Here is a 21723-nt window from a genome sequence, read left to right on the forward strand (position 1 = left end):
GCGCGCATTGCGACACGACTGCGCATCGCGCGATACAAAGGAATAAAACGGAATTCGCACCCCGTTACAATCTCTAGGATGAATTTAAAATAGCGAGGAATGTCAAAGACATAAGATAAAAAGAATAAAAACAAGACAACCCACGGTTATAGTGGGAATATCTAAGAAATCATTTGACAAAATTGCTATGGATATAATGAGTCCCATATATATAACTCAAAATCAAAATAAGTTTGTCCCCTTAATACAAAACCTATTGTAAAAATTTTTGATTGTTCTACCTTGCAAAATCCAACCGCAGAATCAACTGCAGATGCTTTTATCTAGAAGTTTATATGTGTTTTTAGCTCACCAAAAGTTATTTCTACCAATAAAGAAGCAAATTATACGAGAAAATGGTTTAAAGATATAACATGTAGATTTAAATTTTCAAAAATAGAAACAACAGCTTTGCATCTCAATAAAACGTTTCGTTAGAAAGGATTCATCATCTACTTTGTGAATATTTAAAGAATTTTTCACTAAAAAAACTGAATGGGATGAGCTATGAGAATTAGTATAATTTTATTATAATACCATTGTACATAGTAATCTTAGATTCACTCTCCATGAGTTAGTTTTTGTTTATTCACTTCGTTTGTCGTCAAACGAACACTTAAAAGTATCTGTTATAAAAATGCAGGGTGTTTCATTTTAATTCATCACTATACTCAACCCCTGTTAAAACGAATATTATCAAAAAATGACTTCTACAAAAGTTGAAGGAGATAGAGGGTTGGGTGCTACTCAATGGTACTAACGACCTTGACCTTGATTTTCCAAATCATTTAAAGGTTTCAGTGTTTTTTTAAATGGAAACCTCTAGTTTTCGTTCTAGAATCGGACAGATTAGAAAATTAACGTCTGAAATAACATTTCAAGTTTGCTTTAGATCTTGGTTAATTCAAAGTCAAATGCTTAAAAAAATTGCCTAAGATCTGTTTTCCTTAAATTTTTTAGTAGAATTGTGACAGGGCTGATAGCGATGTTCGCTAACCCTGTGTGCGGCAATCTCCTCGCACGGATGTAGCGGCCGAGCGTGGCTATGGTTGACATAGCATTCACGCGCTTATGTCGTTGCAGGGCCTGGAGAGGGGAGAGCGCGACTGGCGGAGAAGATGGTGCGAGAAGGAGCGAGAGCGCGAAGAGCGTGAGAGAGAGCGAGAGAGGAAGAAGAATGGGCGAGAACGCGGAAAGCGCGGCTCGCGCCGCGAGAATTATGAGAGCGGGAGAGATTGAGGGCAGTTGGAGAGTGACCCTACGTTAAAGAGGTCACGGCTCGAGAGAAGTCAGAGACGACGCGCCAGGGGAGAGGAACCCAAAGGACGAGAGAAGGCTTTGTGTGGCAAGTCTCCGGCTGCTGTTTGGGCAGCCCCCGGCGATCATCATAAGGCGATCGAGGAGCCGATCTCGGCCGCCAGCTGCCAACCAGCCGCCGCCGGTGATCCGACGAGCCCCGTTACCGGCAGGACTGCGATTTCGCCGTCGCCGGCTCTCCACCAGCGAGCCGCGGGAGGAGCCACCCGGTGGGTTTGTTCCCTCACTATTTCGCGGATCTCTCTCTCACGTACCAGCTCTCGCCCGGTACAACGCCGCGAATTGAGTTGTCACGATTATTAGTTGAGCGAATCCGCTCCTAAATATGATACATTTGTCGCGTATAATAGTTGAGCGATCACGCTCCTAATCGCCGCCTGCTGTCGCGTTCTGGGGATTGAGCGAGCGCGCTCACCATTGCGTTTGTAAGAAACCGTAGCTGTAACTTTTGTTGGCGTAAATAAAAGGGATCGCCTCTTTGTACTCATTTCGATTCTGTCTGTTCACCTTTCCCGTCATCGCGGTAGGTTTGCTCCTGTGGAAGTCAGCGCCGGCTTCCTTCACCGGAAAAGGACCCGTTAATAACTCGCACAGGGCATAGCAGTGGCGCACTTAGCTATGTTTCGAGGATAATTCACCCCCTTTGCAGAATAATCGTTCTAAAAATACATTAAAAGAATGTTGACTTTAACTATAAAAACACCCATGCTGTCATTTCAAGATCATTTAAAAATTAAAGCGGTTATTTTAATAGAAAACTTTTTATTAAGAAAACGACAATGAAAAAATTTGTCATTAAAATGTTACAATGGCCTTGACCTATTATTAGTATTAATAGTATTAATAGTATTAATAATAGGTCATAGTATGACCTATTATTAGTCTTATCAATACCAACGTTATTTAAAGGTCACATTGGTTACTTGGTCCCTGGGTAATCTTCACCATTACCCAGGGACAACGACATGACGTAATAGGATTATGTCTCCCTTAGGGTGTTTGATTAGAGTGAGTCCCCTCTTTTCTTACTTATCTTCGGAAATTAACATACGTACTGGATACCATCATTATTAAAATTCTTCTGCTGTTCTTAATAATACAACACTTGGGATGTTTGTACAAGCAGTTCGTATTCTGAGCATCATATTTTCTCTAGTTGTTGGTGGATGTTAATAAACAACCTGTTTCAAATATCTTCACAAAAATTTTTGATAAATTTAATGAAGTTTTACACCTAGCTATATTTATCCATTAAATAATTTACGATAATGATAATCTTCAATAAAGTGTTCGAAGCATAAAAATTTTTTACACCAAGTACAGCGAACTATTGCAATATTACTACCGGCTTCATCTCGCAATGCATTTTGCAAAAATCGCCAAAGCTGAAGTCGACGGAATTCTCAAATTTTACTAGGTTTACATCAAGGTAACTACTTTTGTACTAAGAATATTTTATAAGATTTTTATATCTCGGGAATAAAAATTGATTGTAGATTAAAGATTATAGTTTAATAATATTATCACATTTTACTATTTCATATCATAATCCATTAAAATTACTTTGTCTGAAAAATGTTGAACGTAATTTTTCCAGATATGAAAGACAAATACGTCTAAAGGTTGACTTTTTTCTGAAGTTTCTGTAGAAATTTTTTTATAATTACTTTGTTGTTAACAGATGTAACATCTTCTACTACTTTAAGACAGTTTTTTGTAACAAAATTTTAAAATGATCTGATAAATGTCTTATTTTTTTAACGTTGTTTTGTAGTGTGCAAGTATTATTGGAAAAATTTTACTTTCGATAAATAAATATTTCAGATAATAAATAGTTTCAGACTTGCTTTCTTCTGTCCATCATGGAGCACATTTTTTTTGAGGGGTTGATTTTGGCACTCTTTATAAGGCGCGCATGATTGGGATGATAAAAAAAAATTCTTTTATTTACTACAAAAGTTCTTTGATATTATAGAAAATGTTTGATTACCTTATCTGATAAATAAATAAAGTGTAGACAAAAAATATTGAAAATGTGCTTTTTTCAGCTCCTAATGGGTACTAGTACATTAAGCTATTGTGACATTGATTCAAGATTGAAATTTTTGTTCTGTTTACTGCTTCTCCAGGATTTCACTGCTTTTAATTTATAATCGTATAATCTTATACTCGTATATACTATCTATGAGCTCCTAGACTATTTTCTCATTTTCACTGTATTATGGTAACAGTCAGAATCAAATTTTATGACCATATAAGAAGCGTGACTTCAATCGACTTATAGATATAGATACGCCAATTTTTATTATTCAATGAAAATTTAGTGTTAATAGTTATTTCAATAAAGCAAAGTATTTTTTATGTAAATTTTAGGACATAGATTTGCAATTCAGCAGAGTAAAATTTATTATTCGCCGGTTTGGATACACTTATTATTAACTTAAAACTAATATGGTAGTTTAGATAAATTTTGTTATTGAATAATTGCACTTTTTTGGTATTCTTCTTCACCACAATTTAATAAGTCTTGATCTAGCTGTGGTATAATTTTCTATTATGGTATTGTGGTCCATAATGTGTTTAATTCTTTGAGTGGTATCAATGACCTTATCTAAGAACCGTGAAGATAAACTTCAGTCATTTCAAGCTCAACTTTTTTTTTCAAATTGTAATTCCTACGTTGATCTAGGATTCGGAAAACAGAATTCTAAAGTGAGATCAAAATATTATAATAAAAACAGGAGCGATCTTGTAAAGTGATTTACAAGGATTGAAAAAAAATTGAATTTTGATGTCCATTAAAAAATAAGGGCAAATCAAAGGAAACTACAGTAACCGGTTCAAAACATGAAACTTGCATGATTTTTGAGTTAATCAATCCGAATCTCGTATTCGTTTCACCTCACCAGGTCAGGTTCGAGAACATTCGAAGATCAAATCAGTGGAAGAAGCAATAACCGATACAAACTGAGAATATTGTATGTTTTAAAAGTTGGTGAATCCAAATACGCCGTTTACTTCATCTAAGCATGTCAAATTTAAGGAAATGTCAAGGTTAAATCGGCGAAATAGCAGTATCCACTTCAAAATATGAATCTTGTATGTATTTTGAGTCACTAAATACGAGTTTTGTATTCGTTTCATCTCAACATATCAGTTTCGAGTGTATTCGAAGGTCAAATCAGATGAAACAGCAATAACTGGTTTAAAATAGGAATCTTGTATATTTTGGAATCGCTGAATTTCAAGCCGATATTGTTTTTACCTGAGCACTTGAAATTCAAGGGTATTTCGAGGTTATGTCCTGATACGTGAACTTTTTCATTGAGATAGACAACAATCGATTGAGCTCAAAGTAGCAAATGAAGCACCAAAGGTATTTCTTTGTTTTTTTTTCTTTTTTTGCAAAACACAAATTTTTTAAATCAATAATAAATCAAACTCAGCAGAATTTAAATATTAACGAACCGAAAATTGAAACGTCTGATACTTTAATTTCTTGATTGCTGAATAAATTTATGTATGCTGAAAAGCTAAAGTGTAAAACAATATCTCGACTTTCGGCAGTTGATTCGCGACGTGCGACAATTCCACTATAACGAATTACTTGTCCCTCAAGAAGTGAAATTTATTTTTTAATAAAGTAAGACATTCCATTAATGTCCTTAAATACTGTACCTAGAATTCATTTCTATGACGTCCAAAGAAAATATCAATACAAAGATCAACCAAAGGAAACAACATAAAAAAATAAAAATAAAAATTAGAAATATATATTTACACTAAATATAAAGATTTACATGTATATGTTTATATGCAAAAGAAAATTGGAAACAAGATAGCAAATAATCAATCTTATTGAAAATAAATAACCCAGATAAGACCTGCCAATATAATAATCTATATTAACATATATATATATATATATATATATATATATATATATATTTATATGTATCTTTGACCATATAGTTTTAGATAAAATTTATCTATCTGAATAAATACATGTCATGGCTACGTAGTCGCGACATAACAATTAAATGAGAGTTAACATCAATAGCAGAATCAAATTTAACTACTACTTCTCCAATTCTTATTATTACTAATAATTTTTTCTTATTCCACTAGACTTAAAATATAAATTTAAACTTATACAAAGGGGAAATATCATGATCGCAGCTTCGTACGACAATGCTGCGCCCTGCGATTTATTGTGGGTTCAATTTCTGTAAAGGGAGCTGGCGTGAACTCCCACTAGCGTGAATCTAACGCGATGGCGAGGAAGGTGAAAAAAGCAAATCGGTATAATTACAAAGAGGCGATCTCATTTATTACGCCAATCCAAAGACAGCACTTAAAACTGTTTTCTTTTAATATAATCATAACGCTGAGCGTACACGCTCAAACTGTGAAGACGTGACAATAGGCGAAAGTTAGGAGCGCATTCGCTCGACTAGGTAAACGCGACAATTTGACAACGTTTAGGAGTGTATTCGTTCAACTAATTTTATCGCGACAGCTACAGATAGCGGCGTTGCACCGGGCGAGAGCTGGTGCTGGAGAGAGTCCGCGAGGAAACAAAGTTGTTCAACCCACCAGGTATCTTCGTGCACGACTTGCTGGTGGAGAACGACCGTCAACGAAAATGTACCCCCGCTGGAAGTGGGGCTCGAGGGGTCACCGGCGGGCGTCCCCGGTTTCCTCCTCGTCTAATGATGAGGGAGGGCGAAGCTACGAGGAGCAGCCGAGTGTCCACTATAGGAAACAAAATCTGATCCTCCTCTAACTGTAGTCGGTGCACCGTCGGTTCAAACTTTTGTAACCGCTCTTTTTTTTCTTTTCCTCTCTTTCCGCGCTCTTGCACGACCTTCTCGCTCTCTCGCCCTCTCTCCCGCTCTTCTCGCTCTTCCTCGCGCTGTTTTCTCCACCGACCGCGCCCCCTCCCTCTCCAGGCCCTGCAACGACACGAGCGTGTAAATGCTATGTCACCATAGCTACGCTCGGCCGTCGCATCTGTACGAGGAGAGTACCGCGCACAGGGCCAGCGAACATCGCTATGAGCCCTGTCACACTTGTCGGTGTTATTAAAAATTTAAACTTTGCGACGGTAGAGAGGAAGGGGAAAAATAAATGACAATTATCTTTCCGGTCTCGCACTGTCGCCAGCGGCGCAGAGAGCCGAACGTAACGTGTGCAGCTTTATTTTATTTGTTGGGCGCCAGCTACCGGACTCTCGCGTTAGGAGAGCAGGTCCTCTGGTCGTCGTCGTTGGTCTCGCGCTCGGGCTATCACCTGTGGGAGATGAGAGTGGGAGCGCGAAATCCTAGACTGAGATAGTTCGGGTTCGACACAGGGAAGCGCGTCGAGCGAAAGAGAGAAGGGGGCAACGGGTGGTTTTTACGGGCCACCCAGGGCTGCGGCTCATTCGGCTAGTCAGGTGTGATTCGGGGCACGATGACTTTTGGCTCAGGAGCGGGTATATCAAGGGAGGCGTCGCAGAGGCGCCTCGGCTGACGGACTAGCAATCTGGAATGGGGCTTCCTCCGATCCTTCGCCAACTGGTAACGCGGTCTCCGTGACAGCGGCTATCAAACTGCATGGCGATTGAATTACTCGCGCGCTCGCTAACTAACCACGAAACCGATCGCGAAAGCTACGGGGGATGGGGCAATCAAGTGGGCGCAGTCAATAATGAAACCAATTTAAATGCGATTCAGATTTATTAGACCAACAGTCCCAAGTCAGCCTAGTAGTCAACCCTTCGCGATGGTCAGCCTGATCTAAATTAACGGGGGCGCGAGTGGCGTACTATGACGCGAAGTTGATTTAGGCGGACAATAACTCGGACGAAAAGTCTCGAATTTCGGACACAGTTACGCGATGTCGAATTGTTTACTCGCGGCGAAAATTCCAGTTCACTCGAGGTAAATACGCATAGGAATTCGGTTGTTCGCGCGAAGGTTAGTCACTGCTCGCAATGTTGTTAGCGCTTCATAGCGATGGTCGCGTAACGAAACAAAGACAACGATGTGTACCCGAAGCTTTGCCGGTCAAACGAAGGTCTGGCGCGACTCGCGTAATGTTTTCAACCAGCTTCGGAGAAGGAATTTATCGACGCGCGCACTTAGAAAACTCTTTTCTCGGACATCAGACGGTATAACGACGCACGAGACAATGCTCGGAAGGTCGGTGTCGAAAACATGCGTAACAACGAAGACGGGCGCGCGAAGGTCATGCGACATACCCGCGCCGCGGACGTTCGGCAATCACGCGGCAATTTCGTCTTTCGGACACAGGACAATGAGACGGCGCAACAAGGGGAATGTACGGAAAATCAACGGCAAAACGTATATGATCGCGAAGCATAAGGCGCGCGAAGGTCGTACGGCACTCCCGTACCGCGGACGTTCGGCAATCACGCGGCAACTTCGTCTTCCGGACAATGAACACTATGACGGCTCGACAAAAAAATGCTCGAAAGGTCGGCAACAAAGTAGGCACGAATGTTGTATCATCGGACGCGCGAGGGTAGTGCGACACTCCCGTAACGCGGTGGTCGGCAATCACGCGGCAATTTCACGTTCGTCGATCATGCGAGAACTAAGAGAGGAGAGGCGTACTTACTCCGGCAAATTTTAAGAGTGATTGCGGTTGCGGCCACCGCTGCCAAGGCCGCTGTAGCGGCCGCTACGATCGTCGTCGTTGGCGTTGCCGTTTTTGCTGTTCCTAAGCTGCTGCTAATGCTGATGCGGGTGCTACTGCGAATGCTGATACTGCTGCGGAGGCTGAGCTATTGCTAATGCTGATGCTGCTGCGAATGCTGACTATTGCTCACTGATGCTCACTATTGCTCACTAATGCTCACTACTGCTCATTAATGCTCACTGCTGCTCACTACTGCTCATTACTGCTCATTAATGCTCACTACTGCTCACTACTGCTCATTACTGCTCAATAATACTTGGGCACTCGCGCGGAAATCCTCCTTTGTCGGCTCCAGGGCTCAGCGGCGCACTGGTCGGCACCGGAGTTCAGCGGATCTGGTCGTCAGCAGAGTTCAACGAGTACTGCTCGTCAGCAGGGCTCAACGGGTACTGGCGCGCCGTTTTTCGGCGACGCGCCGCTTCTCCTAGCTTACTTCCCCTTAGTTATTTGTTGATTGGCTGGTTTGTTGCTAAGCCGGGTCTCAGCGCCGTCTTTACAGATATTTTTCGCCCGCGCAATTTGTTTATTGGTCGGGTCTTGGCGCCTAATTTGCCTACTGGTTACAGAGATAGCGTCGGTTTCGTCCTATTAGCCTAGCTACCCCTAAGCCGATAACGATTGGCTGGTCAGTTAGCGTCGCTTGTCTATCCTTTTTCTAACTATTGCTCGGAAGGCCTTGCCGATTCTCCTCACTCGCGTCCGATCGGTCTCGTATCGGCGGTCTCGCTCACTCTCACGCGCTCGGTTGCCCCTACCTTAGTCTAGCTAAGTCTGCCTCAGTTAAAGGGGGCTTGCGATCAGCTGATCGCGGCTGGAAACTTTAAGGGCTTCCAGCTCCCCGGGGGAGTGTCGGATCGGGTCGTGAGTGCGTGAGGGTTTGTATGCGGGCGTAAGGGTCGTGCGCATCGGTCAGGGAGACTTCTGGGGGCCATAGCTCGCGAGATCCAGACGTGCGTGGGCGGGTGCATACAGTCGTGGCTGTTCTGTCGCATAGTGCCGGTAGTGTATATTTTTCGTATGATGACGCATCATCACATAGCCCCCCACTAATCACGGTGCATACATATGCACCGTGATTCGTCGGTCATCGCGGGTCCACCGGTGATCTGCTCCTAACTGGTCCTCAACTACTGGTTCAGTGACCTGAAAAGGTGGTTAGGGAATGTTGGATTAAGGTGAAATGAGTTGGACTTTATCAGATGGTCTGATTGTCGTTATTTATTGTGGGTCTAATTGCTCTTGGAGTCGTCGCTGTTCGGACGTCGGTAACGATGTTTGGCTCGTTCGAGTAGGGCGTCGTGCCGCCGCTGTTAGGGACTCCACGGCCTCTCTCAGGCGCTCCAGCTCTTGAAGGCGGTTGTTTACTTCCTCTTCTTCTCGGTCGTGGTGGCTCCTGGACCTACTGTGGTCGCGGCGGTTGTACGGGCGTCCTTCCCTGGGTGTCCGGGAGATGGCGCCCATTTCTGGTCCGGGGGGATTCCTATTTAACGCCATGACCTCCTGGTACGTCGGAGGGGGTGCCTGCGCCTCATGTGAGGAGGGTGATAGTTCCGAGCTCAGTTGGGATGCGTTTATATCTTGTCTTGTGGTGGTCGGTCTTGCTCTAGTTGTTGGTCCGGGGGTCTTCGTCCTTTCTTGCCGATCCCAGTACTCGGCTGAGCACCGGGGACAGACTTGGATGCTGGTGCCTCTCCTGCCGCAATTGCCGCAGTACTCCGAAGTTTCCGCTGGTCTAGGGCAAGTTCGGAAAGTATGCCCGGGTAACCAGCAGTTAAAGCAGCTGCGGCCGGGAAGGTCCACTGTTGGGTCGGTTGGGATGGATCGCAAGTTCCCGAATCCGGCTCCTGTGTCCCTCGGTCGATTTTCTTTGTTAATCCAAGTACGGGGAGGCTGGGGACGGATGGGAGGTCCTGGCTCGTCGTCTGAGATTGGTTCTGGGTTCACAGTGCTCTCCAGATCCTCGTATTGTAGATGTCGTCTGGGGTTATACCTTTTTCGACGGCCGTTCTCCCCTCTGACCATTATCTGGTCCAATGTTACTTCCTTTGGTGGCGTCTGGGAGGTTTGTACGGGGAGCCATCCTGGGTGGGGTTGGTTCTTCGGTGTTGGTTCGTGCGTGTCTCCCTCTGCCGCTATCATCTCGTCCAGGGTCTCGTCAGTCGTGATGATTAAGCCAGAGCCGCCCGAACTGGACGACCTGCTCGCTCTCCTCGGATGGTTTGGTTGGGTGTCATCCGCGGGTTTCCCTCCCTGCTCTAACAGTCCGGCCAGGTTAATGATTTTTTGATCATTTGTGGTTAGTTCCTCTGGGGGAACCAGGATTGCCACTCTTTTGGCGGCCACTACTAGTCGTCCTTGTAATCCTCAGGGTGGTGGCTGGTTTTCTTCGAGGCGAGCCTTTTCTCTCAGGATCTCCTCCTCGATCTCCATGATGTAAGAGGAGATCGAGAAGGAGGGCGATGGTGCTGCTGCCCTCTGGTTCGGTCGGTTTTGGTCGTCTTCCTCGTCTGAGGAAATGGTGACGAGTTCGGGTTGGGTCGGTGGTTTGTCCTCTATTGGCCGGAATTCTAGATCCGGTCGGTGGTGGGAGGACCGCTGTGCGCACGTTCCAAGCTTGGGAGGCATGGTCGAGGCTGTAAATCAAAAGGTCTTAATCTTTGGTCAATAGGGGAGGTCTGTTAGTCAAGGTCGTCAGCCAGCACCAGTCGTGCGATGTTAGTCTGGTTAGTTCATTAGTTCGTTACGCGACCTACAACTCTCCCCCCCCCCCTTTTCTAAAACTAGGGAGGCCTGTCCTTCCTAGTTCTTGACTCAGTGTGGTATTCGGGACGCAATCTTATCTGTTCAGTTCCTACGGTTTGTTCGCTCATTTGTTCGCGTTCTATCACTTTACCTTCGATTTAGAATATTCTTCTCTACTAGATTACATCCATCAAACTAGCCGTGAGCGAAATGCATGGCTCTGTATCGAAGTCATACATGCTGAGTAAATCCGTAACTGGACTGCTTTGATTGCTTAAGTCGTCCATGTTTTGATTGATTTACAGTCCCGTTATGTCGGTTTTCCAAAGTAGGAAACTTGCTTAATGTCTAATTACATTTCTTTTTTATACGGTTTCAACTACGTGACGTGGGCTTTTCCTATTTCTTTGCCGGATGCGTTCTCGATAATGTACACGTTATCTGATAGCTTTTCCTTTATCCGGAATGGTCCCTCATATTTCCCGGCTAGTTTTGCCGAGAATTGGTTGGTCGCACTGGATAGGTGATGAGCTTTCTTCCATACCAGGTCTCCTACTTTGTATCTTGTCAGCCTCCGACCTTTATTATAGCGGTCGGCTATTCGGCTGTGGGCTCGGTCCAGTCGACCTTGAATCGTCTTGCGAAGGTCGTCCAGTTTCTTCAGTCGGTTCACCCATTCATTTGGGTCTGACGCCACTTTAACTTCGGTCGACTCTACCTTCCGGCGTAAGCTCTTGGGAGGTTTTGGTTGCCGTCCAAAGTTTAGGAAGGCTGGTGACGTTCGCGTGGTAGACTGCACTGCCGTGTTTATCGCATAGCGGAGTTCATTTAAATGCTGGTCCCAATGCTTATGGTTGTCGTTGATAAAAGTCGCGATCATGGTCTTCAGAGTACGATTCGTGCGTTCGACTGGATTAGCTTGCGGATGGTATGGCACGGTGGTAACATGCTTGATACCATACTCTTGTAGCATGGTATCCACGCATTTGTTGGCGTATTCCTTGCCGTTGTCGGTCAATAGGTAGTCCGGGGTCTCCCACCGAAATAATATCAGCTCTTCGAAAGCTCGGGCGACATTCTTGCCCCGCCCCCGATCCGACGCAAATGGCGCCCAACGTGGGGTCCACGCCATCAAGTCGATCAGCGACTAGTTGCTAGGATAGCACCCCCGGCCCCCGATCCGACCAAGTGGCGTACCGCGACCGCGAATTCGACGGTAATCAGCGAAGCGAATAATTTGAAAAGTCTATCGAATTATATGTGATTATATGTGATTATATGTGATTATATGCGAATTATATGCGATTATATGTTTAAATTTAAAATGCTGCTAAATAATAACATTTAATAATGTATGTGGGCTGACCGAGAGAATAATATTGTGAATTTGTCCGGGTAAATCTTGAGGAGATCGCGATTATTGGGCTTGACCTGGGACCTTTATATCCCCTGTGTTCGCATTGGGAAGATTTTCTGTGGTTGACCTGCGAGAGTATCCGGCTAGACCTTTTTGTTTAGCTAAGGGCTCAAAACCAGTTTATTGACCAGCCTTGGACAGGTCGTTGATTAGGGGCTTGGCCACTGGATTCGTACGACCTCGCGACTTTCTGTCCCGGGTAGCAAACCCCGGCTGGACTTAACTCCAAGCAGAGTGAAACCGGACTAGTGACCAGTCAAACTGGTTAGTAGGGGCTCGCTAGACCTTCGGGAACCGAATGATCTCGCGACCGTAGAACTCAGTGATAGACCTCGACTGGACTTAACCCCTTCAGTGATAACAAGGCTAGACCGAGTATTAACCCATTTCTTCCCAAGGCGCCATTTTATAGTCGATTTGTTTTTGACCGAGGAAAACCTCAAAATAATCGAAAATGTATACTAGAAGTCACTTTTCTATTGTAAAATTTCCCGCTCTTTACGAATCTGTAGTAAGAATTAGGATATTTTTCACGGAAAATTACAAAATAGCGTCTTGAATGTTGATGAAAATTCAGTATTACATTAGAATTTTTCTTTCAGAAATTAGTTGCTGAAATTTATAGAATCAGGATGAAAATGTAGATTTACATTGAAAATGTTAGTTCTTTGATAAACCTAGGCATTACGAATTTTCCTGGAACATTTTTCCAAGATGGCGGCCAGCAACATGTTGACAAGCGGGGAAATCTAATATTTTCTAAATAAAAGCCGATTTAGAGAATGAATATATACTACCTATACTTTCGATGTCGCTGAATACAATGCTAGTGTCAATTTCAATTTTACAAAATGGCGGATCCAATATGGCGTCGTTAATACCAAAATGATGAGCACCAGTGAGTGGGTACTCAATTCCTGTTTTCGATATCGCTGAATACAATGCTAATGTCCGTTTTCAATTTTACAAAATAGCGGATCTAATATGGCGTCGGTAGTACCAAAATCAGGTAATGTCGATAAAATTGCGAATCTAATTGCTATATTTTTTTCTGGATTCTTTGTCCCTACAGTTGGATAAATCCTTTGTCTTCTCGAGTATTGTAAAGTGTGTATTTCTCTAACGGTCTTTTTCAAGATAGTTGGAGCATATTCACTCTTTTCTTCGGCTGTCTCTCCAATAGTCCTTTTCAGGATAATTGGCGAGATTTTCCATCTTGTGGAGGATTGAAAAGTGCGTATTTCTCTAACGGTCTTTTTCAAGATAGTTGGAGCATATTCACTCTTTTCTTCGGCTGTCTCTTCAATAGTCCTTTTCAGGATAATTGGCGAGCTTTACTATTCACCAAGTATTTTTTCAAGATAAATATTTATCAGATTCGGACTCTAAAAGAAGTTTCATAAAACTGGCAAAATCATGCCGAAACGTAAGTCGATGAGGAATGCCAGTGTTGATAGCAGTGTTGTAGAAAACAATGATCATAGTGATGAAGATGAAAATGATCATGAAGTTTTGTGGGTACCCGATGATGATAATAGTGACGTAGAAGGTCTCGATAATGACGGAGAAGCTGATGGAACTTCTAGATTCACTGATGCAGTAGCCTTATCTTATGAAAAAGTTAGAAGCCTCACATAAATACGAATGGATAGATCAAGAAAGACCATACGAAGTTCAACTTGAATCAGAAATATATAATTTTGAAGCAATAAAACAAAATGTACTAGGAAAGGAACCTCGAGAATTATTTGAAATGTTTTTTTGTGATAGAATGAGAGATTACATTATTGAAGCGACAACTAAAAATGGATTTGAATTAGATCCAGATCATTTCAACAAATTTTTAGGTATTATCATTTTTTCCACTTCCAATATTCGTAAAAGCTATAGAGATTACTGGTCGACTGATGAAATGTGGCATTCCGATGTTGTTTCAGAAACGATGAATAGAAATTTGTTTGAAAAAATTAAGTCTAATTTGAAAACTTCGAAAACTTCGGATAAGACTGATAATGACAAAGTTTGGAAAGTTCGTGTAATTTTAAACATTTTCAGAGAAAATGTAAAAGAGTTTGGATTTTTTTGCTCTTCTTTATCAATAGATGAAATGATGATTACATTTTTCGGTCGCACGCTTCTAAAACAATTCATCAAAGACAAACCAATATGTTTTGGAATAAAATTATGGGCCCTTTGTACTTCTAATGGATTTGTTTTAGAAATAGATATCTATTGTGGAAAAAATGATTGTCAAAATGACACGAAGTTCTCTAAATGCAGTTTAGGATCTCGGGCAGTGATGAATATGCTTCATGTTTTTCTAACATCGGTCGATAAGAATGATGTAGCTAAATATCATCTATATATTGATAGATTTTTCACATCCCCTGATATACTGGTACACTTGAAAAAACAAAACCTGCGTGCAACAGGTACGGTTAGAGATGATCGTGTTTTTACAAAGGAGATGTTTCCAAAAGTGTTGGATAAATCAAGTAAAACCTCGAAAACATTGATCAAAAATCCCGAACAGAAGACATTGATAGATAAACATAAACTAGATAAAAAGAAAGCTGTTAGAGGATCTTATGTTGTAAGTCATGATAAAACCAGTGGTATAAATTACATTACGGTAATGGACTCGAAACCAGTGTCCATATTATCTACAGCCGTTGGCGTTACACCTACTATTCCAATGGAACGATTCGATAAAATAGCTAAACGTAAAGTACCAATTGAATTTCCTGGAGCATTCAAGACATACAACAAATTTATGGGACGAGTTGATCTTCATGATCAATACTGCAGTGATCTAAAAACGAATATTGGTTCAAAGAAATGGACATGGGTTATTTTATGTAGATTGATCGAGTCTTCACTGACAAATGCTTTGATTTTGTACAATATGGTGAACAAAAAGAGAATGTCAAGTAAAGATTTTGCAAAAAGTGTTGCAAAGTCTTATTTAGAGGAACCGATTGAAAAGTTATCAAAGCATTTGAAACTCACAATACCTGATCGTAGACGAATGGGTATAAAGTGTTGTAACGGTCCTGTCTGATTTGTCTCCTATTTTCCTCTGCAAAACGGCAACCTGTCACACACGACACAATTAGAGAAAATCGGTAATTGAGCGTAGGCGCTTTTCATACGTATATGCAAATGTGTTAGGGCAACTCTGCGAAAACATTACCATATAAGGAGCGTGACGTCGCGACCGTGGGAAAATTTATTGTTTACAACAGAAAAACGTCAATTATAAAGTTTTTTAAACGAACAAAAGTATTTCTTAGTTAAATTTGATGCGCTGATTCTGAATTTCATGTTGATATAACTCTCAAAGCGATATTTGTTAGTCAAATCTAATCTATAAGTTAACATTGTTAGTTATTTTGCAATAAACAATGATATTGTTATTTCGAGCATACGATTACAATCTCGACGTATTGAAACAGAAAAGCAAGAATTTGACACTTTGATAACTAATTACCCATTAAGTTATCAATAAATAAACAATTTATAATTTTTTTAAACAATTAAAATAACACGGTTAGATAGAAAATCGATCATACGTATCTGTAAAATTGATGATTATGATTGTTACTAATTTGCTGATTTTTAAACTGCTAAAAAAGAAATTTGCAAATCTGTTTTTCAATTATTATTCAAAATTAAAAAGCAACATTAATCATCTTTTATATGGAAAACAATCTTCTAATCACAAGCAATTTTTCCATGTAAAAATTTTCCATAATTTTATTGTAAAAATGGCGTAATTTGATTATTAAATTGTATAGCTTATAACTCTAAGAGGCGATTTTTCCTAGAGATGCAATTTATGTTAAAGAATTCATCTTTTCCAGTTTAATTTTTTAAATCGCATAATTGTAATTTCGATCGAGCCATTTTGCGATAAAACGTGTAAAAAATTTGCGTCAAAGACAAAAATAGCGTTGTAGGGGCTACCAAGCGTAGAAAGGAGCCCATTTCGCATGTATAAATTCGCTCGTCGCTGCGGCAAAAGGACTCACTTTCCTACCTTGCTTAGCAGCGCGATCACTGTGTAGAAATAAAGCCTCAGCTATTTCCTGAGACAAATTTCTTTTCAGTGGTTAGCTTGTTGAACTCCTTTCCTACTGATCTCTAAGAACTCAACTCATGAGACTATCTCTCTCATGAGAAAAAAGCAGCCTTAGAGATCTTCCCTCCTGAAACATATCTATTGTTGAGAAGTCAAATTGAGTAGTAATTGCGGCGCTGTCGGGCCTCTCCCCGATAGATGCGATTGCTATCAATTGCACTTCGAAGCAGCTCATCGAGTTGGCAAGCCTCGTGGTTTGCCACTCGAAAGATTTTCCTTTGATTATTTAGATTGCGCGCGTGTCAACTTCCTGCTTTTCTCGGAGACGTTATTGCGAATTTAATGTAAAGAGTCCGAACTAGTATTTTAATAACGCGAGATACATTCAAACGTTACAGTGTACCATAAGAACAATATTTTATTGCTATGAGTGCAAAACTTATTTCTGTGATACTTGTTTCAGAGAGTATCATCATATCCACAATAAATCCACAAAATCTTCACAAAGAATATGCAAAGCTAGCAATGACTGCAAGAAACGTACGAATATTTATTGCGAACAATGTCAAGAGTATCTATGTGCAAATTGTTTTGACTCTTACCATCTTGAAAAAACAGGTACGCTTGATGAATAATTTCTTCCACTATTGCATCAATTATTTTGGAAAATACTAGAAAAAGTGCTAAAAATTCAAGACAAAATGTAGCACTTAGATTTGCGATTTTATCAACACAAACTGATTTTGGTATTACCGACGCCATATTGGATCCGCCATTTTGTAAAATTGAAATTGACACTAGCATTGTATTCAGCGACATCGAAAGTATAGGTAGTATATATTCATTCTCTAAATCGGCTTTTATTTAGAAAATTTTAGATTTCCCCGCTTGTCAACATGTTGCTGGCCGCCATCTTGGAAAAATGTTCCAGGAAAATTCGTAATGCCTAGGTTTATCAAAGAACTAACATTTTCAATGTAAATCTACATTTTCATCCTGATTCTATAAATTTAAGCAACTAATTTCTGAAAGAAAAATTCTAATGTAATACTAAATTTTCATCAACATTCAAGACGCCATTTTGTAATTTTCCGTGAAAAATATCCTAATTCTGACTGCAGATTCGTAAAGAGCGGGAAATTTTACAATAGAAAAGTGACTTCTAGTATACATTTTCGATTATTTTGAGGTTTTCCTCGGTCAAAAACAAATCGACTATAAAATGGCGCCTTGGGAAGAAATGGGTTAAGTCAGGAAACCACAGTGCTTAACGCATTAGTGGTTTGGCGTAGAATGGCATCCAATACGAGTACAGGAGCACCAACCTCCAGGACCGAAGATGTGGACATCCTTGAGGGATCCGAAGATCAGCCATGGGACAACGTGAGGATGTGGGACACCCTTAAGAAGTCACATGCTGGACGAGAAATAGAGCAGTGACAATTAAGGAGATGACGCTTGACGAAGTACATGGGGAAATGGAACGACTTAGACTCCCTATAACTGGACTACCTGATGTTGACCGCCTGGAGTACTTGCGGTACCGACTGCGGGAGGAGCGGGTAAAACCGGACCAACGAATCAAAGGATCCTTACACCTTAGCACCTTCCCGGCCTATTGCACCGCACTATAGCGTCCTGTGGAAACCAGTAGTGATGCTCAGACACACCAATCAGAATCCACAGCAGCAGAAGGACAAAGTCGCCCAAAACCCAAAGCTACCAAGACTACCGAGGAAAGTGACCACGACCAGAACGCCCGATCAGGAGTGAAGGCGCATAAGGTTCGCCCGCTTTCTAAGGTACCTAGTCAAGCTAATCCGCCCGACCTTGTTGATCCAAGTACCTCAGAAGACGACACAGCCGATCCGACAGGGATCTAAACGTACCCAACAAGCCTCAGCGATCAGTGGAGCACGCAATCATAAGAAGGCCGACGCTGTCGTAGAACAGCCGGCTAAGAAGGGCAGAAATATACGAAGGATACTGCCGCATGGGGCCGCCGACCAATCTGAGATACATCTGGAGCTTTCGGAGCGTACAGGAACTATTCGCCGAGTCACCAGAACGAAGAGAGGCGTAGCTGAATCGAGTGGAGTAGACAAAGGGACCGATACCGACGAGCCAGCCATCAGGGAGAGCTGAAGGACTGGCCGGGGCGAAGAGTCTTTTAGGAGGGCGGATCTGAACCGATCCTTGCTTCAGTTGGCAAAAGAGGACCGAATGGACCTACCAACTGAACCAGAAACCAGCCGGAAGGGTGACCTGACCGGGTATGGACAAGGAAGATCTAGGACATCATGCGGTAGACAGCTGCGCCCTAGTGAGGATCGGCTCATCAGTTCACACCGCCAGACGAAGACTTCTACCTGCGTGGCTGCCTTATCATCAGATGATACGGCCAGTGAGAGCGATAGGAGAACGTCCCTACGTAGACCCTCTTCGAGGCAGCATAAGCAAAGATACCCTAAGCATTCGAGTCTGCAGATCCCCTGATCAGACTATCAGACGGCCAACTAAATCGACCCGCTCTGGCAAGTCTAGATCAAAGTAAGTGAGCTCGAGCCCTGTGCGATTACATGGAAAGACCCACTGCTGTGACCACGATTCACCGAAGCCACGAGTATATCAAAGGCACGAGAGCTGCGGTCGAAGACGTAGGCCTGAGAGAGCTGACTGACATTCAAGACGCTCCATCGAAGTAGGGATTCGTCTTCGGATTCAGACAGCAGCAGTGAGCAAGACAGTCCAGCCCGCCGCCATAAACCCGTTAAGGTCCAGTCACACCATCGTCATAGGGATGACCGCGACCATTGGCGTGAACCTGAACGCTACGCATCCGAGACCAGCGGATCAAAATACTCGAGCGACCTCCAGAGTAGTCCGGACCAACGGCGTCCGCATCGGGACAGGCATTATAAGGAGTAAGATGTAGCTAAACGCGATTTGAGGAACATCAGGATACTGGAAAGCAGGAAGATCAAATATAATGGATCAGATGGCCCCGAAGAGTTCATCGGACAAGTTGAAGAAGTCAAGGTCCGGACCGGAATGACCAGCAGCGACCTGCTGCATATGATATCGTCCACATTCACCAAGGAAGTTGCATCCTGGTACCGTAGCCTAGCCAGAGAAATCCACTGCTGGAAGGATCTGAAACGAGCTTTGCGAGACCACTATGGACGCAGACTGACCGATGATGATATTGAGGAAGAGCTGCGACGTCGATTACAGGCCCAAGGGGAGACCATCTTCGACTACCTCGATGCCTTTCGACTCATCGCGAGTTTCTTCAAACATCCACTCTCCCCCTCGACCCAGATCAAGATTGCCCAGCGCAACTTGTTGCCAGCTTATAGGAGGTATATGGCCGATAAGTCTATACGACATTTTAGCGACCTGACCTACTATGGGCGAAAGTGGGAAAATCTGGAGGAGATGGATGAGCAGTATCACCCTCCGTCGAACAAGACTCGTTTTCCAGCAGCGGCTCCGAAGACCAGTAAGAGAATGGCCAAGATCTCTTCGATAAGTTCGGACAAAGTAGAACCAAACCGGAGCCAGGAGACTTCACCTGACCTGACATCGAAACAAGACAGGAAGCCAAAGATCAAGGAACCCGTGAAGGTCAACACGACCACGGTACCCAAGGAACCTCCTGATGCACTGATGTTGGCCCAGGTCATGTTGTCGATGAACCCGAACCAGTATTTGGGGCTACCACCGATCCCCCCGACTGTCACCATTCCACCCTCAAATGGTATGGCGAACTCGAATCCTCCGCAGCTAGATCAAGGGTATGAGTCTCGATGGTTACGACCCTCGATTCTACCCCTACGACCTCCTGCTAACCCTCAGCCGCCCTAGCCAGACCGCCAGCCGTATAGGCCTGATCAATGTAGAGCGTGCTCAGATGACCATGATTACCGAAGATGTCTGAGACGAAAGTGCTATTTCTGCTATGAGCCTGGACATATGGCAGGACAATGTCCAAAGAGAGCTGCGTTATTTCCGAAAGAGCGACCGCGAGAAGCACGAGGAACGTTCTGCCAAGTATGCAAGTTACCAGGAGCCCCCTTTGACTTTTGGAAAAACTGCAGTAACCGTCGTACTGTGCTTCTGGGAAACGAGGCTTCAGGGGAGCAGGCGAGCCCGCTACTTCCCCGAACCGTCAGCGACCTGCAATAAAGGGCTTCGAGAAGGATGCACAATGGAGAGAAGAGGATGAGAAAATAGAGAGTTGGCACACTGGACGAGGAAAAGCGACTACGGAGCTGGGGCCTATGGACCAGGACGTAGTCGAAACGCCTCACTTGACCCTGCAGATGAGCCCTGAGGAGTCAGACATGCCCATCGACCGACCTCTCTGGACGGTCGACAAGCCTATAAGCAAGCCAGTGCGGACGCTCGAGACGCCGGACACACTCATCCTGCAACTTCCGACCAAATGCATCCCGAACGACTCAAGGGTGGGAATCGCAACGTACCCACCCCTGAGTAAAAGGAAGCTGGGAACCTTGGATTTTGTTGACCGGGCCGTGGAAAAATCGGACCCTAAGCCCAGCAATGACCAGATTTCCAGCGACCGACCCGTAAGAGAGCGAGTAAGCGATGTAGATAAGTACCCCTGGGTGTCAGGCCAGATAGATGTAGGCCCCAGGGGGAAGTGCAGCGAGGAAGACTCCTGTGGGTCAGGCCGGATTAGTGTAGGCCCCAGGAGAGAGATGCAGCAGCGAGAGGATTCACCCGACTCTGAGGACAGTAAAGATAACTCAGAGTCGGGAGCGATGAGCAGAGCGAATAAGTACCCCTGGGTGTCAGGCCAGATAGATGTAGGCCCCAGGGGGAAGTGCAGCGAAGAAGACTCCTGTGGGTCAGGCCAGATTAGTGTAGGTTGTACAAACATCGTTACCGACGTCCGAACAGCGACGACTCCAACAGCAATTAGACCCACAATAAATAACAACAATCAGACCATCTGATAAAGTCCACCTCATTTCACCTTAATCCGACATTCCCTAACCACCTTTTCAGGTCACTGAACCAGTAGTTGAGGACCAGTTAGAGCAGATCACCGGTGGACCCGCGATGACCGACGAATCACGGTGCATATGTATGCACCGTGATTAGTGGGGGGCTATGTGATGATGCGTCATCATACGAAAAATATACACTACCGGCACTATGCGACAGAACAGCCACGACTGTATGCACCCGCCCACGCACGTCTGGATCTCGCGAGCTATGGCCCCCAGAAGTCTCCCTGACCGATGCGCACGACCCTTACGCCCGCATACAACCCCTCACGCACTCACGACCCGATCCGACACTCCCCCGGGGAGCTGGAAGCCCTTAAAGTTTCCAGCCGCGATCAGCTGATCGCAAGCCCCCTTTAACTGAGGCAGACTTAGCTAGACTAAGG

At 43.5% G+C, this 21723-nt stretch overlaps 1 protein-coding gene across 4 annotated transcripts in view; it reads right to left on the reverse strand.

Moving 5' to 3' along the window:
* The window catches only part of LOC131672620 (double-stranded RNA-specific editase Adar-like), a 623043-nt gene that overhangs the window by 106112 nt on the left and 495208 nt on the right, over window positions 1–21723 (reverse strand). The gene's annotated exons all lie outside the window — the stretch shown is intronic.

The sequence above is a fragment of the Phymastichus coffea genome, unplaced genomic scaffold (assembly GCF_024137745.1).
Source record: "Phymastichus coffea isolate CEN01 unplaced genomic scaffold, Cenicafe_Pcof_1.1 PCOF00012, whole genome shotgun sequence".
Classification (NCBI taxonomy): Eukaryota; Metazoa; Arthropoda; class Insecta; order Hymenoptera; family Eulophidae; genus Phymastichus; species Phymastichus coffea.